General features: G+C 53.7%; 1 protein-coding gene across 2 annotated transcripts in view; it reads left to right on the top strand.

Annotated features, from left to right (window-relative positions):
• CALN1 (calneuron 1) overlaps nucleotides 1–14,292 on the top strand; it is a 633,785-nt gene that overhangs the window by 141,897 nt on the left and 477,596 nt on the right. Inside the window, exon 1 of one of the 2 annotated variants that reach the window (XM_070064500.2) lies at nucleotides 2,868–2,946. The exons of the other annotated variant lie outside the window; for it this stretch is intronic. The gene's annotated coding sequence lies outside the window, so the exon portion shown is untranslated. Of the gene's footprint in view, nucleotides 1–2,867; nucleotides 2,947–14,292 lie in introns of those variants that run through there. 2 annotated transcript variants of the gene reach the window in all.

Here is a 14,292-nt window from a genome sequence, read left to right on the forward strand (position 1 = left end):
CCTTGGGAGGAGGGTCTTGCAAGCATTCCCACTCTGATGTTGGGGACAGGTGTACACAAGTACACAGTTGGAGCAAAGGTGTCAGGGCTGGTGAACCGAACTTAGCACGCTTCCCAGAGTTGGTTCTTGAGGTCCACTGAGTTTAGTTTCCTGGGACAAAAGATCCTTGACATTCCAAGTCAGTGTCATTGACATGTACCGACTACTAATTAATAACGACCACAAGCAGCATTTTGTACAAAGTTTGCTATTGTGCATGATCACATTTCATCTTGCTACTTATAGCTACTTTGCTACTTATAGCTACTATAATTATTCCCACTTTACAACACGAAGATGGTCAGATTCAGAGATAAGAACTCACAAGCCCAAATGCCCAAGGCCAGTAAGAGAGGGCTGAGTGAGGACTTGGGATAGATGCGTCTCACTCTGGTTATGCGGGTGATCTCTGTATTTCATCCACAACTTCATCTGTGCATCAAGATTTGCCAAGGGGGCTTTGGTTACCTGTTTGCCATCCAGAAAATGACAAATAAATTGCTACTGAGGCGACAGAAGCTGCAGCTTTCATTTAAACTAAGGGGTCTGAGGGGGAAGATACTGAGGTTGTCAACTGCTCTCATCTGCCTGCCACACTCGATGGAAACTCCTAGAAATATCCACTGTGCACATCACCGGACAAGGTGTACAAAGCTCAGATTATAAGAATTGGGGAAGTGGGGCCAAGACGAGAAAAAACGGTAAAAATACAAGACAGTGAATATTAAATGCCAAAGGTTTGGTGCCCGCAGAAGGTGCCACAGGCACTCCAGAAACCACGCCCAGGCAACAAGCCAGGAGGTGCAGTCAGAGAGGGCACCCTGATTAACTTGTAACGCTGGCTGGCAATGCCAATGCCTGGACTCGCTTGGCAGCCGAAGCAGCCAGTGGAGAGGCGATGGCTGAGCTGTTTGGACGAGATGCTTAGAGGCAGTGCTGGCTGCTTTGTTCCCCTGATCGGTGTGAGAATCTCCACATGTATCTTTCCTTTCATTCTGGGCTTTGGAGGCATCTGAGCTGGTGAGCTTTCTGCCTCCTAAGGGGCAAAAAACTAGGGACCCTGGAAAAGCGCAGGTTGTAAGGCAAGGCTAGCTTGCTCCAATAAGGCGGGTTGTTCCTTCTCCCTTGGCACGTCTTTGGGAGGAGCAGGAAGGGACAGTCGGAGACCCATCTTGATGTTCTCTCTTTTTGTGACCACACACACCTTGATTGCACTGTGTTTTGGGAGGCAGACTCTTAAGAACTGAGAATGACAGTGGGAGGATCCCACTGCCCTTGAGGCGTGGGGTATGGGAGGGAGAGGAGGGGTCTGAGGGTGCAAGATTTTAGAAAGCTCACACCTGTGTCCCACCGTCCTAATCCACCTTCCTGGAATCCACTCTGTGACCTTGGAAGGAGAGGTGGAGGCCAAGCCACGTGTCCCGCGGGGCTCCAGGGGAGTGGGCTCAGGGCAGGCAGGCACCGTCCCGCCTCAGAGGTGCCTGCCGGGGCTGGGTTCGCAGACTCCTTCGCCCCCTGGGGTCGCCCTAGTTTCCGCCGCCGGCCCCTCCACCTCGGAGCCCCGCCCTCGTCCTGGGCGCGGACGCAGGTGTCATCGTGGCCCTGGCGTGTGCGTCTTGGGGACGAAGTAGTTAAAGCAGGGGGCTGGGAGGGGGGCGCTTGGGCGAGTTGTCCAATACGGAGAAACAGCAGTTTGGCGGAGTTAACGTGGGCAGCTCCTCTGGGGAGGGAAGCGGGGCGCACCGACTGCCAAGCTCCAGCTCGCCCCCCGCGCGTGTGCGCCCGTGTGTGCGGCGCGTGTGTGTGTGTGTGTGTGCGCGCGCGCCGAGGCGTTCCTCAGGTTGCGCTGCCTGGAAACCGAGGGAGCCATTGGCGAGGCGGAGGGGTGGGGGTGGGGGGTCCCCGACCCTCCGAGCAGCCGGCGGCCGCGTGAGCTCTGCAGCCCAGCTCCTTGCGGCGCGCCGAGGCGGAGCGGGGATTTTGGTGCGGGCGGCCGCGAGGCCCCGGGGGGCGCGCCGGGGAGGAGCCGGGGAGGAGGCCGGAGCTGCATGGAGTTTCTAGGGCGCGCAACTCCAGCGGGGCCTCGGCCACTGGGCTCCGGGGCGCAGCGAAGCAGCCGCGCACATGGGCTGAGCCCGCGCGGCCAGCGGGAGCGGGAGGGGTAGAGGTGCGCGCGGTGCAGGGGGTGCGGGGCACGCGTCCCCAGACGGGAGCAGAGGACAAGGACAGGGAGGAACGCGCTCAGCTCGCGCTCCGAGCCGACGAGGGGGCTCGCGCCGGCCCCGGCGCGCGCGTGGGGAGCGGCCCGGGGGCGCCGTGGGAGCCGGCGGCAGCGAAGATGCCGGCGCGGAGACGCGGCTGCCGGCTGGGGGTGTGAGCGAGAGGCTGAGCGCTGCCCGCTCGGAGCCTGCGTTCCGCGCCGCCCCCTCCCTGCGGGCCTCGGAGGAAGCCCCCGGCGCCGCGCGGAGGCGCCTCGGCAGCCGGGCTGCGGGGCCCCGGCCCAGCGAGAGGTGAGTGCCGCCGCCGCCGCCGCCGCGCCCGCCTGCCTGCTCGCTCCCTCGCCTCGCTTTTGCCTCCGTCCTCGCCCCCCTCCACGGTGCCCCAACCCGGGGCTGTGGCGGGCCCCCGTCCCAGAGTGGGCGGGCGAGCGGCCACAGCGCCTTCCCATGACCTGTTGGCACCGGCACACGGCACCCACCGGGCGGGCTGGGGGGGGCCCATCGCGCCACCTTGCCCTCCCTGGCGCTGCCTCCTGGCCGCCCGCCCGGGGGCGTGAGGCAGGGGCAGGGCCGCGCGGCTCACTCGGGTGTCCCGGAACTGTGCGGGCTGGAGGCGCCGGTGGCCACCGGGCTTGCGCGCCTTTGGGGGGTGGTGGGCAGGGGGACCCGGAGCCGCACCGCAGCGCAGGTGAGGGCGCGCGGCGGCATCCAGGTCTCCGGGAAGCCGGAGTCATGGCTACCGCGGGAGGCGGGAGGCAGGGTTCCCTCCACCTCCTGCCCTCAGCGCGGGCTCCTCGCCCTTTTGGACGTTCGCTCCTCGCCGCCAGCCGCCGCGGGGTCGGGCGGGGGCGCTGGGGAGGCTTCGGGCAGCCCCTCCTGGGACGTGGTCCCTGGGCTCCGAGCAGCCGCGGATGGGTCGGGCGCCCGCGCCCGGGTGGGCTCCGTACGGCTCTCCCCGGCGGTGTGGGGGTGCCGGGGCGCCAGCCTCCCCGAACCAGCGCGACGGGGAGTGAACTTCCCCAGACTTGGCCTGCGGGCGCCTAGGCAGCAGCAGCAGCAGCAGCAGCAGCAGGTAGTTCCGGGTTGGCCTGGGGGCCAGGGCGAGCGGAGGACGCCTCACCCCGACGGGCGTGGGTGCCGAGTGTGGACCCGGAGCGCGCGCAGCCTCCCCCCAGCCTCTCTATTTCCCACTACTCCTTTTTTTTTTTAATCCCCCCACCCCACCCCTGGACAGAGGAGGGTGAGAGGAAAGCGCTTTTTCTATCTTGCATATGTGCCCAAGCCCCCAGCGCCCAGGTGAGGCTCTGCCTGCAGTTCCTTGGGTGCCAAGACTGGGGCGCTATCCCCAGACCTTGAACCTGGTTTTTCGGGGCGGGGCGGGGGGGAGAAAATCTGCTTGGCTGGCCGGGAGAACAGCAGCCCCAATGCCGGCCGGCCGCGTGTGGCCGTCTGTTCTGCTCAATGTCCATAGTAAGTGCCTTTCCGAGTGGCCCAGGGCAGCTGCTGCAGCCGGGTTGAGATGACCTGTGTCATGAATCGGCAGGCGCCTGCTCTGTGTTTGTCCAGACACACACACGGCAGGTGTGCGCTCGTACTTTGGAGTGCTGCTTTTTCCACCGCTGACCAAAAAGCAGCTGGGTTTCCACCCAAGCATCAGAGCTTGGGGAGGGGCCGGGAAGCCAGTTGGTAGGCAATTGTCTTGGGGCTGCAGCAGGATCTGCCTGGTCACGGAAAGCAGAGTCCAGTCCTCTCCCTTGGCCACTGGTGGCTTTGGCTGCGTAATTGTGCGGGTGAGAAGAAGAAGGTGGAGCCCTGGCTTTTGGTTGCTGTTACCTGTGTGCCCAGTTGACCCGTCCTGGGCTTGCAGCTCGGTGGCCACACCCAGCTGGGGGGTTCCTTCCTGGGATCCAGGAGCTGTGTAACTTTGCTGATTCCTCAGGCTGTCAGGGTTGCCCCCCACGGATGCCCCCTGGTTGCAGGGGAGCTGTGCTGTCTCCCCGACCTGGAGGCTCCTGGCTTTTGAGTTCCCTGCAGACCTGTTTTTTTTTTTTTTTTTTCCACGACACTCACTGAAAGCCAGGGAGGATGGTTGTGTTTGCTTAGAACTTGGTCCACGACGCTGAAGTTGGTTACCGGGGGTTATTCAAGTGGAGTGAGGAAAATAAAACTCTGTGGAAATTCAATCCCCGGGATGTTTTATTGGAGGAGAGCAAAATCCTCTTAGAATTATTCACCAAGATCTCACCTTTTCTTGAACTCTGAGAGTCGCGATTGCCAGCAACCAGACCTTCAGCCAGGGTGCAGGACAAGGGCTCTTGAGGAAGAAAATAATTCTGTTGAGCTGGTTCTGTTGAGAAGGTGGTGGGCAAGCTTGGTGGAGACCCCAGCCTCCGTGTTCTCTGTGAGGGGTGGAGGTGGGCATTAGGGCAGGGTGGGGTGTTGTGACAGCTGCTCTCCTGTGTTCAGTTTAACATGTATCTCCACAGTGGAGGCACCTGATCAGTGTTTAAATACTAGGCAGGGCTGACTTCCAACTAAGAAATTTCTTTTCCGTAGCAGCTGTGCCCTTGGGGTGTCTGAGCCGGCCCTTGAACTTGTGGCTGCACCTGTTTGTGCAGGGGTGTATTTATCAGCCCACTCTTGGCACTCACAGCCCGTGCAGTGCCTGCTGCATGTCAGAAGGGGGCGCTAGTTGTTGTTTTGAAAGAAATTCCGGCTCTCCTAGAACTTTGGGACGTTTAAGGCCATTGGAGACCCTCTTTATTCACATTTCTGAGGCTCCACTTTTGTGCCAGACACTTTCACACATTTGAGCTCATGTAATCCTCATCTTTCTTGTAGGGGAATTGATACTAAGGGAAATTAAATAGCTTTCTTGGAGATGTATAGCACGTGGCCGGGTCATGGCTTGATTCTTTTTTTTTTTTTTTCTTTGACAGGCAGAGTTAGACAGTGAGAGAGAGAGAGGGAGAGAGAGAAAGGTCTTCCCTCCATTGGTTCACCCCCCAAATGGCTGCTACGGCTGGCACGCTGCACTGATCTGAAGCCAGGAGCCAGGTGCTTCCTCCTGGTCTCCCATGCGGGTGCTGGGCCCAAGTACTTGGGCCATCCTCCACTGCCTTCCCAGGCCACAGCAGAGAGCTGGCCTGGAAGAGGAGCAACCGGGACAGAACTGGTGCTCCAACCGGGATTAGAACCCGGGGTGCCAGCGCCGCAGGCGGAGGATTAGCCTTGTGAGCCGCGGTGCTGGCCATGGCTTGATTCTAAGGGTCTGGGTTTCTGATTCTGCATGCAGAGCTCTTTCCACACTGATTGTTTATGGTGTGAAAGTGATTTTTTTTAAAGACGTATTTTATTTACTTGAAAGACAGAGTTAACAGAGAGAGGTAGAACCGGAGACAGAGATCTTCTATCGCTGGTTCACTTCCCAGATGACTGCAATGGCCAGAGCTGAGCCGATCCAAAGCCAGGAGCCAGGAGCTTCTCCTGGGTCTTCCATGCGGGTGCAGGGGTCCAAGTACTTGGGCCATCCTCCACTGCTTTCCCAGGCCATAGCAGGGAGCTGGATCGGAAGTAGAGAAGCTGGGACTCGAACCAGTGCCCATATGGGATGCCGGCACTGCAGGCTGGGCTTTAACCAGCTGCGCCACAGTGTCAGCCCCGTGAAAAATGTTTTATGGTTGCCTTTGACCTGCAGGGACTTGTTTAGAATCAGACACACGATGGGTGCCCTGTCTGCTGATTGAGTGAATTTTGGTGTGTGTCACATTCTCCGTTCAAGACCCAGACCCAGCAGGAGCTGTGACTTGTGCAGTGGGGCTGGGGAGGGGGTGGAAGTCCATACCGCATGTGCCTGCACCGCTGGAGCCAGGTGTAGCGTTGAGCTCAGATTGGTTATAGGTTTGGCTATTATAATTTATTTATTTTTCCTGCACATTACCTTTCTGTGCATGGGATGGGTGAATCCTTGCCCTTCATTGGAGACTTAAACTGACGGAGTCAGTGTCTGCAGTGGGCACTTGTGATATGGAACCGTTGGGCAGTGCAGTGGGCAGTAGCCTCTGATTCGTGTTGAAACAGTGTGACTCTTAAGTAATGAAGCCGTCCTTCAAGATTGGAGGCGTGGGTTGGGTGTTTGGCACAGCAGCTCAGAGGCTGCTTGGGGTGCCTGCATCCCCTAGTGTGGTGTCTGGGCTGGAGCCCCTGCTCTGCCGTCCACGCTAGCTTCCTGTTAGTGTGCATGTCGGGAGGCAGCAGGTGATGGCTGGGGTAGTGGGTCCTTGCCACCCACTTGGGAGACCCAGATTGAGAGCCCATCTTCTGGTTTGGCCTGGCCTAGTCCTGGCTATTATGGACATTTGGGGACTGAAACAGCACATGATTCTCTCTCTCTCTCTCTCTCTCTCTCTCTCTCTCTCTGCCTTTCAAATAAACAATAATAAATAAAATATACTATAAAGAAGATTGGGGGCTGGTGTTGTGGTATAGCAGGTAAGGCCTCCACTAGCAGCCAGCATCCCATATGGGTGCTTGTTCTTGTCCTGGCTGCTCCACATCTGAACCAGCTCCCTGCTAGTGGCCTGGGAAAACCAGTAGAAGGTGGCCCACCCATGTTGGAGACCCAGATGAAGCTCCTGGCTCCTGGCTTTGGCCTGGCCTGATCCTGGCTGTTGCAGCCATCTGGGGAGTAAACTAGTGGATGGAAGATCTCTCTCTCTCTCTCTTGCTTGTTCTCTTTCTCTGTAATTCTGACTCTCAAATACATAAATAAATGTTAAAAAGAAAGATGGACAGAGCACTGGTGGCTCTCTCAAAATGCCCAATTTGAGGGCAGTTCTGAATGTGGTTAGCAAGGATGAAAATGACAATACAATTGTTGCGTCTAACCTGGGGTTTTCAAAGTCAGTTATGTTTTAATCCCTTTGTACCTTGCAAACATGTATGCAGTGCCTGTTAGGGGACATGGATAGAAGGATGAAGATGGCATTATTCACAGATCGATGGGGGAGCAGGCCCAGGTTAGGGACACACGTGGGTGAACAGAGACGGAGGTTTGCAAGGCTAGGATGGAGGCGGTGTTTGTGAAGTGGTCTTCCTTGAAGGGACACTCCCCTGCAGAGCACAGGCTGGGAGGGCACAAAATACACTGTGGCGTGGCGGCTGATGGTTCTGGGAACTTGACAGTGTAGGCAGGCTGGCGCCGCAGCTCACTAGGCTAATCCTCCGCCTTGCGGCGCTGGCACACCAGGTTCTAGTCCCGGTTGGGGCGCCGGATTCTGTCTTGGTTGCCCCTCTTCCAGGCCAGCTCTCTGCTGTGGCCAGGGAGTGCAGTGGAGGATGGCCCAAGTGCTTGAGCCCTGCACCCCATGGGAGACCAGGAGAAGCACCTGGCTCCTGCCATCGGATCAGCACGGTGTGCCGGCTGTGGCGGCCATTGGAGGGTGAACCAACGGCAAAGGAAGACCTTTCTCTCTGTCTCTCTCTCTCACTGTCCACTCTGCCTGTCAAAAATTAAAAAAAAAAAACAGTGTAGGTAGAGAAGAAGCTGGAATGAGAGACAAGGGCCTTTGGTCAGGACCAGCGGTGCCCCCTTCAGGGTAGGGGTGACCTGGTCGGGTGTGGCTGGCGTCCGCTTGCGGGGAGAATGGACTTGGCAGTGAGAAGACTAGACTCAGGGACAGCAGCAGGGCCTTTGAGGCCAAAGAGCAAGCCGGTGTGAGGAGTGCACGCTGGGAGGAAGGAAGAGATGGATTTGGCAAGCATTTGGGGAGATGCCGGTTAGGGTTCTTAGGAGGCAAGCAACAGAAATGGACTCTGGCTGTTAATCAAAGCAAAGAAGAGCGTGTCTTAGAAGTGTTGCTGAAAAATAGCCTGAAGCTCCAGGACAGGAGATGGGCAGCCCAGGGGATCTTAGGGGCAGAAAGGGACTGGCAATCTCTCCTAGGTGATGCTATGGAGATAAATGTCCTACAGCCTTTTCCGTTATTATTGTTTTGTTGTTGTTATAGTATTACTGTGCTACGTTCAGAGTGCTCGGATGCTGTATCTGATTGGCATAGCTTTGGGTTTTCCTCCCTAGGGGGCGGCTTTCTGTAGGGTCATCAGGATGGAGAGAGGTTGTAAAAGGGATCTGGGACGCTTCTCCCAGAGTGATCCTGCGGTGTAGATGTCGAGTGTGTCCTGCCCAAGAGGGAAAATGGGCAGGATTTACGTGTTGATGTGGGAGTAGGACGAAGGGAAGGGATTAGTGTGACCATTGGGGTCCTGGGTTAGGTCATGGGGTGGAGAAACAGAATCGGTGTCCGGCCAAGGCTGGGTGGACTGGGTTGATTTCCTGCTGGCAGGGCTGTGGGCAGCCCTTCGATGACCAGGCTGTGGGAGAAGGTGACAGCCTATTTTTAGAAGTCTCATTAGGGGGCTGTACTGCTGTGAAGCTGGCCTGTTTAGTAGGTTGCTTTATCTCATGCCCCACAAAGCTGGCTACCTTGGAAATAGCTCATTCATCCCACCAATGTGTAGTGAGCCTCTTGCTGTAGGTGAGGTCGGCAGTGGTGTTCTCAGACTCCAGCTGTGTAAGATACAGTAAAAATACAGAGAGAAAGTCACAGGGTAGGTTGTGGATTGTGTTCGGGCAGTGCTTGGCATTCTTTATCAGAGTGCCTGGGTTAGTGTTCTTTTTTTTTAATATTTATTTATTTATTTGAGAGGTAGAGTTACAGATAGGGAGAGACAGGAAGGTCTTCCTTCCGTTGGTTCACTCCCCAAATGGCCGCAATGGTCAGAGTTGTGTCAATCCAAAGCCAGGAGCCAGGAGCTTCTTCCTAGTCTCCCATGCGGGTGCAGGGGCCCAAGCACTTGGGCCATCTTCTGCTGCTTTCCCAGGCCACAGCAGAGAGCTGGATTGGAAGAGGAGCAGCCAGGACTAGAACCAGCGCCCATATTGGATGCCGGTGCCGCAGGTGGAGGATTAACCAACCGCACCACAGTGCCGGCCCCCTGGGTTAGTGTTCTGGCTCTGTGTCTGCTTCCTGCTTTTTGCTAATTCACATCCTGGGAGACAGCAGGTGATGGCTCAAGCACTTGGCTCCCTGTCACCCATGTGGAATGAGCTCCTGGCTCCTGGCTTCAACCTGGCCCAGCTGCGGCAGGCATTTGGGGAGTGAAACAGTAGTTGGAGGATCTCTCTCTGTTTTCTCTCAGTCTTTCGAATAAAAGGAAAGATATCATTGAGGCAGATGCAAGGACTCCTTCAGGTTGGGTGGGCAAGAAGGGGTCTCACTTGTAGGACGATCTGGGGAAGAACTTTTAGGCAGTAGGGGGAGCCAGTGCAAGGCGTCTTAGGTAGAATGAACTGGGAGCATTAGGATGGCTGCTCGTGTGGCAGGAGGTGAGTTCAGAGGCAGGGGTTAGTTCATGTAGGGTCACCATGTGGAGCTTAGGTTTGATGGTGTTTGGTGGAAGCCACTGAGGGTTTTGAATGGGTTTGTGACATGATTTAATTCATACTTGCAAATGATCAGCCTAACCACTATGCATTCTGTGTGCACGACGTTGGCACAATAAAATGGGTCTTTATCCGATAGAGTGTAAAATGAAACGTAGTGTTTAAGAGTAGCAGAAGGAGAGAAAAATGCTTCGGTGACCTTAATCGAGTGATTTCTAATGTACCAATCAAACGTGGGTGCATTTCTACTATGATTTCAGTTTTGTTAAAACACACGGTGTGGAAGCACAATGGAAAGAAATGGGCCAAACATGTTACATGATGATTATCCAGTGGTGTTGGGGATTAGGAATTTTTATGATTTTGAAAATGGGCACACCTCTCTAGTTGGAAAAAATTGTACCGACGTAGATATCGATGACCACAAATGTCTTGAGCGAGATGTTGTGAGAGTATATCTACAAAATGTTCTTTCCCCGCCATTTTGTTTCTGGAATTTTAATGTGAAAACCTCTTGCTCAGAAGATACGAGACTTTCTGTACCAGTAACTGGTGACTCTTGGTTTTATGCTTAAGTTGTATTTTCCGTTGTGAAAGTAAACAATCTTTTTAGAACAGAAATTAAGGCAATAAGAAAATATTACACACACAAAAAACCCCACCATCTGCACTCTTGCTCTCCAGACCATTAACATTTCAAGGGCATACATGGTTGGATTCTTTTCTCTGCATTCGAATACCGACATCTAGATTTTGCTGAATTTGAGACAGTGCTGTAACAAGCCACCCTGTGTCCAAATTACTCTCCTGAGTTCCTTCCTGTAGCGCCTGAAATCTGGATGACCCATTTTTCCTGTTGAAACAAAGGATCAGAAAACTTGAACATACGTGCAGTCTTCGAAAAGTTCCTGGAAAATATGTCTTATAAAAATTATGCCTGGATTTCAAAAAAGAAACTTGTGGCTAAAAATTTTTTTAAAAATTTATTTCACAGGCACAGAGAGAGGAGAAAGAGGGGTGAGAGAGAGAGAGAGAGAGAGAGAGAGAGCACAAATGCTCCAATTTGCTGATTCACTCCCTACATGTCCGTTTCTGGGACTGGGCTGGTTTGAATCTAGGAACCGGAAACTCAATCCAGGCCTCGAACATGAGTGACAGGAGCCCAATGACTTGAGCTGTCATTACTGTCTACAAGGGTCTACAGTGGCAGGAAGTGAAGTCAGGAGCCAGAGCTGGGAATTGAACCCAGGCACTCCTGATGTGGATTGTGGACATCTTAAAGGGTACCTTAACCGCTAGACTAAATTTCTACCACTAAACTTGTCTTTTAATTCTATTTTTCCACAAATATTTTGAGGTACTCTCATATAACTTAGCTAGGAGAAACTGAATCTTACCGTTTTAGTATTCAGACTGTTTACTAAAAGCATAATTTATCCTTATAAAGAATAGAGCAATTAAATATTCATTAAAAGCTCATCTCTGAACATTAAGCATTATTGCTCTAGTATTAGATCCCAAAAAGTTTGTATCATGATTACAAATCACTTACACTTTTTCATTAACAAAAGTTAGGCAACAGGAAAACTTCAAAGCACAAATCTGGGAGCTTAGCTAATTATTTTGGTGACATATTTATAGCAACTGAATATTATCCCTTGAAAACAGGGAAAGGAAAATATTAAATGGAGTGTGACTTGGAGCCCTCGGTGTGGTGTGGAAGGGCAGGATACCCCCATGGAGCAAAGTCTGCCCGGTGGTCTGGTTGTCCAGACAGGGTATGGGGGCTTAAGCGTCAGCAAAGGGATTGCCACAAACTCAGTGTTAGTGTAGGCTTGTGGTGTTGGACTGGAGCCGCATTATCTGACTCAATGGAATTACTACCGGTCCCATCATTACTTTAATGAAACACATCCTTTCTCGGTGCGTGGAGAAGCAAGCACCTGCTTAGAAGAGAATGCTTGTCAAGTAACAGAACCAGGGGATTTGAGAGGGAGAAGGGACCTCAGTTATCTCATGTCACAGCTGGAGCAGAACGAGGACCAGGGAGAGAGAGAGAGAAAGAAAGAGAGAGAGAGGAAAAGACATGCTTCCTGCCCGACAGAATCCATTTCCCCACCCTGTGTCCTTTCCCGTCCACTCAGCATTGCCTCTGCATTATTAGAAAATGAGTTCATTTTAGTACACCCAAGAATGAGGAGGGCACTCTTCACCCGATGAAAAACGGGAGGGCTTTTCAGCTATTCCTTGCGAGCTGCCTGTGTACTGATAACAGGCCTAATGACTGTGTCAACATTTTTACAGCCTGGTAAGAAGCCCTCAAACATCGGCACTGCACGCGATACAGCAGGTCAGCCTACAGCTCTCCCACTGCTTGCTCCGAAAACCAGTTGCTCTGTTTTCCAATCCGATCTCACGCGGGCTGATGATTCATTTTATATACATATGCATAAGCATGCATTCCATATTCAGCAGGGAGTGGTGAAGAAGAATAGCAAGCGTGCATGGGACTTAGAGCCCCTCGGCTCAGCCTGGTTACCTGGGTGCTCCTCCCTGCCCGTGGCACAGAGGAAGAAACCAAGATGCAGCAAGTGACTTGCCCATGGTCCCAGGATAGTCCTTGGTGGAGGAAAGTGACCAACAGTGTCACTCCAGGGCTATTGGGACCTGCTCGATAGAATCTTTAGGTACCCTGAGCCTCTCAAAGACAAGCTCATTTTTTTTTGCAAGAAAGATCAGGATCTGAGTTCTTTAAATCACTTTGAAATAGTTAAATCCACTTTTTCCTTTGGGCAAATTCGTGCCTCTGGAGATGTGCAGAGTTCTCTCTGTGGGTATTTTATTTCTTTTCTTTTTTGTTTAGATTTATTTTATTTATTTGAAAGGCAGAATTACACAGAGAGAGAGAGAGAGAGAGAGAAAGAGAGAGAGACGCTTCCAGTTGCTGGTTTACTCCCCAAATGGCTACATAAGCCTGCGCTGGACCAGGCAGAAGCCTGAAGCCAGGAACTCCATCTGGGTCTTCCACGTGGGTGCAGGGGTCCAAGCACTTGGCCCTTTTGCCACCGCTTTCCCAGGTGCAGGTGCATTAGCGAGAAGCTGGATCGGAAGTGGAACAGTCAGGGTTTGAAGTGGAGCTCCAGTGGGATATCCACACTGCAGCCAGTGGCTTCATTGGCCATGCCTCAGTGCCAGCCCTGGGTATTGTATTTTCATGGATTTTTCCTTTGGGTGCCCCTAGTCTCTTTGTTTCTTGAGTTGCTTGGTGAGAGCAGGTCAGGGCCAAGGTTGTCTTTCCTGAGTGGAGAGCATTTCTCCTTCCCTTCCAACACCCGACCTTCACCTTAGTAGCACAGACAGCTCCCTGCTTGTGAGCTCTGGTAGATCCAAGTAGTGCTGGCTTCCGACCCGGCTCCCGTGTGTGATCCTTAAATAAATACCAGCATTCTCTACTTCTCGACATCCAGAGTAAATGCATCCGTGCACAGCACCCACTGGGGCCCTCAAAGGGTAGAGGCAGCAGGGGGAGAATCAGGTAATTAAAAAGGATAGAAAGGGTGCTGGAAATCTCTCTCAGAGGTCTCCTCGTTAGACTTAGAGGATGAATTATGCAGGGCTGACTCATGGCTCTGCACGCCAGAAGGAACCGAAGCCAAGGAGGGTTTGTCTGGGCCGCCTCTGGCTCCCCACAGTTCTAGCTTCTGGCCTGCGGGGTCCATGTGCTCTGAGATCTCTGCATGGAAGGTGTTTCTGAAAAAGAAAGTTTTGTCCTCTAGTTTGGAAGTTTGCATTGGAGAGAGAGAGGGAGAGAGAGAGGGAGAGAGAGAGAGAGGGAGGGAGGGAGAGAGAACTGAGAGAGAGAGAGAGAGAGAGAGGGAGGGAGGGAGGGAGGGAGAACTGACTGTTAGCTTTCCCTAGGAGTGGTCATGTCTTAGAAGGGTTGGAAAGGTGAAAGTAAGAGGCAGGTACTGATGGGGACAGTGTCCACCCAGAGAAGGACTGGCCCTGCGTTGGTCTTGGGAGGCATGGATACCAGTGATGCTTAGGACACATGGCGGTACAGACGTTTGTGGAGGGACGTTGTCCAGCCTTGGGTTGAAGCTCCAGGAACTGAAGCTGAGATCTTAGTTCAGTGGTTCTCAGATTTGGCTGCATACTAGAATACTCTGGTAGGCACTTGAGAGACTTTGAGCAGTCCAGTCGTATGCTAGAACAGTGCCATCAGGATTTTCTGGGGTCAGGGATGGGACTCCGCCCTGTGGGGCAGTCCAGGGTACAGGCACCCAAGAACAGCATTCCTCAAACAGCTGGGCTGCACATCACCTGGGGAACTTGCCACCTTACAAGTTCTGGTCATCGGGTCTGGCGCAGGCTGTGTGCCTGCGTCTCTAACTAGTTCCACTGATGGCCACTGCTGCTGCCCTGGGGTGAGCAAGAGTTGCCGAAAGGAAACATTTTCCTGACTTCCATGGTGTCATAGCGATCGCTGGCCTCTTGGGTTCAATCGGGCAGGGTTAGAGGGCTGGGACCCTGCTTTCCCCAGCCTCACGGGGAATGGGATGCGCCACAAAGACCCAGAGCAACCCTTAC

This window comes from Oryctolagus cuniculus, chromosome 19 (genome assembly GCF_051225735.1).
Source record: "Oryctolagus cuniculus isolate XC-2025 breed Fujian yellow rabbit chromosome 19, ASM5122573v1, whole genome shotgun sequence".
In the NCBI taxonomy this organism is placed as follows: domain Eukaryota; kingdom Metazoa; phylum Chordata; class Mammalia; order Lagomorpha; family Leporidae; genus Oryctolagus; species Oryctolagus cuniculus.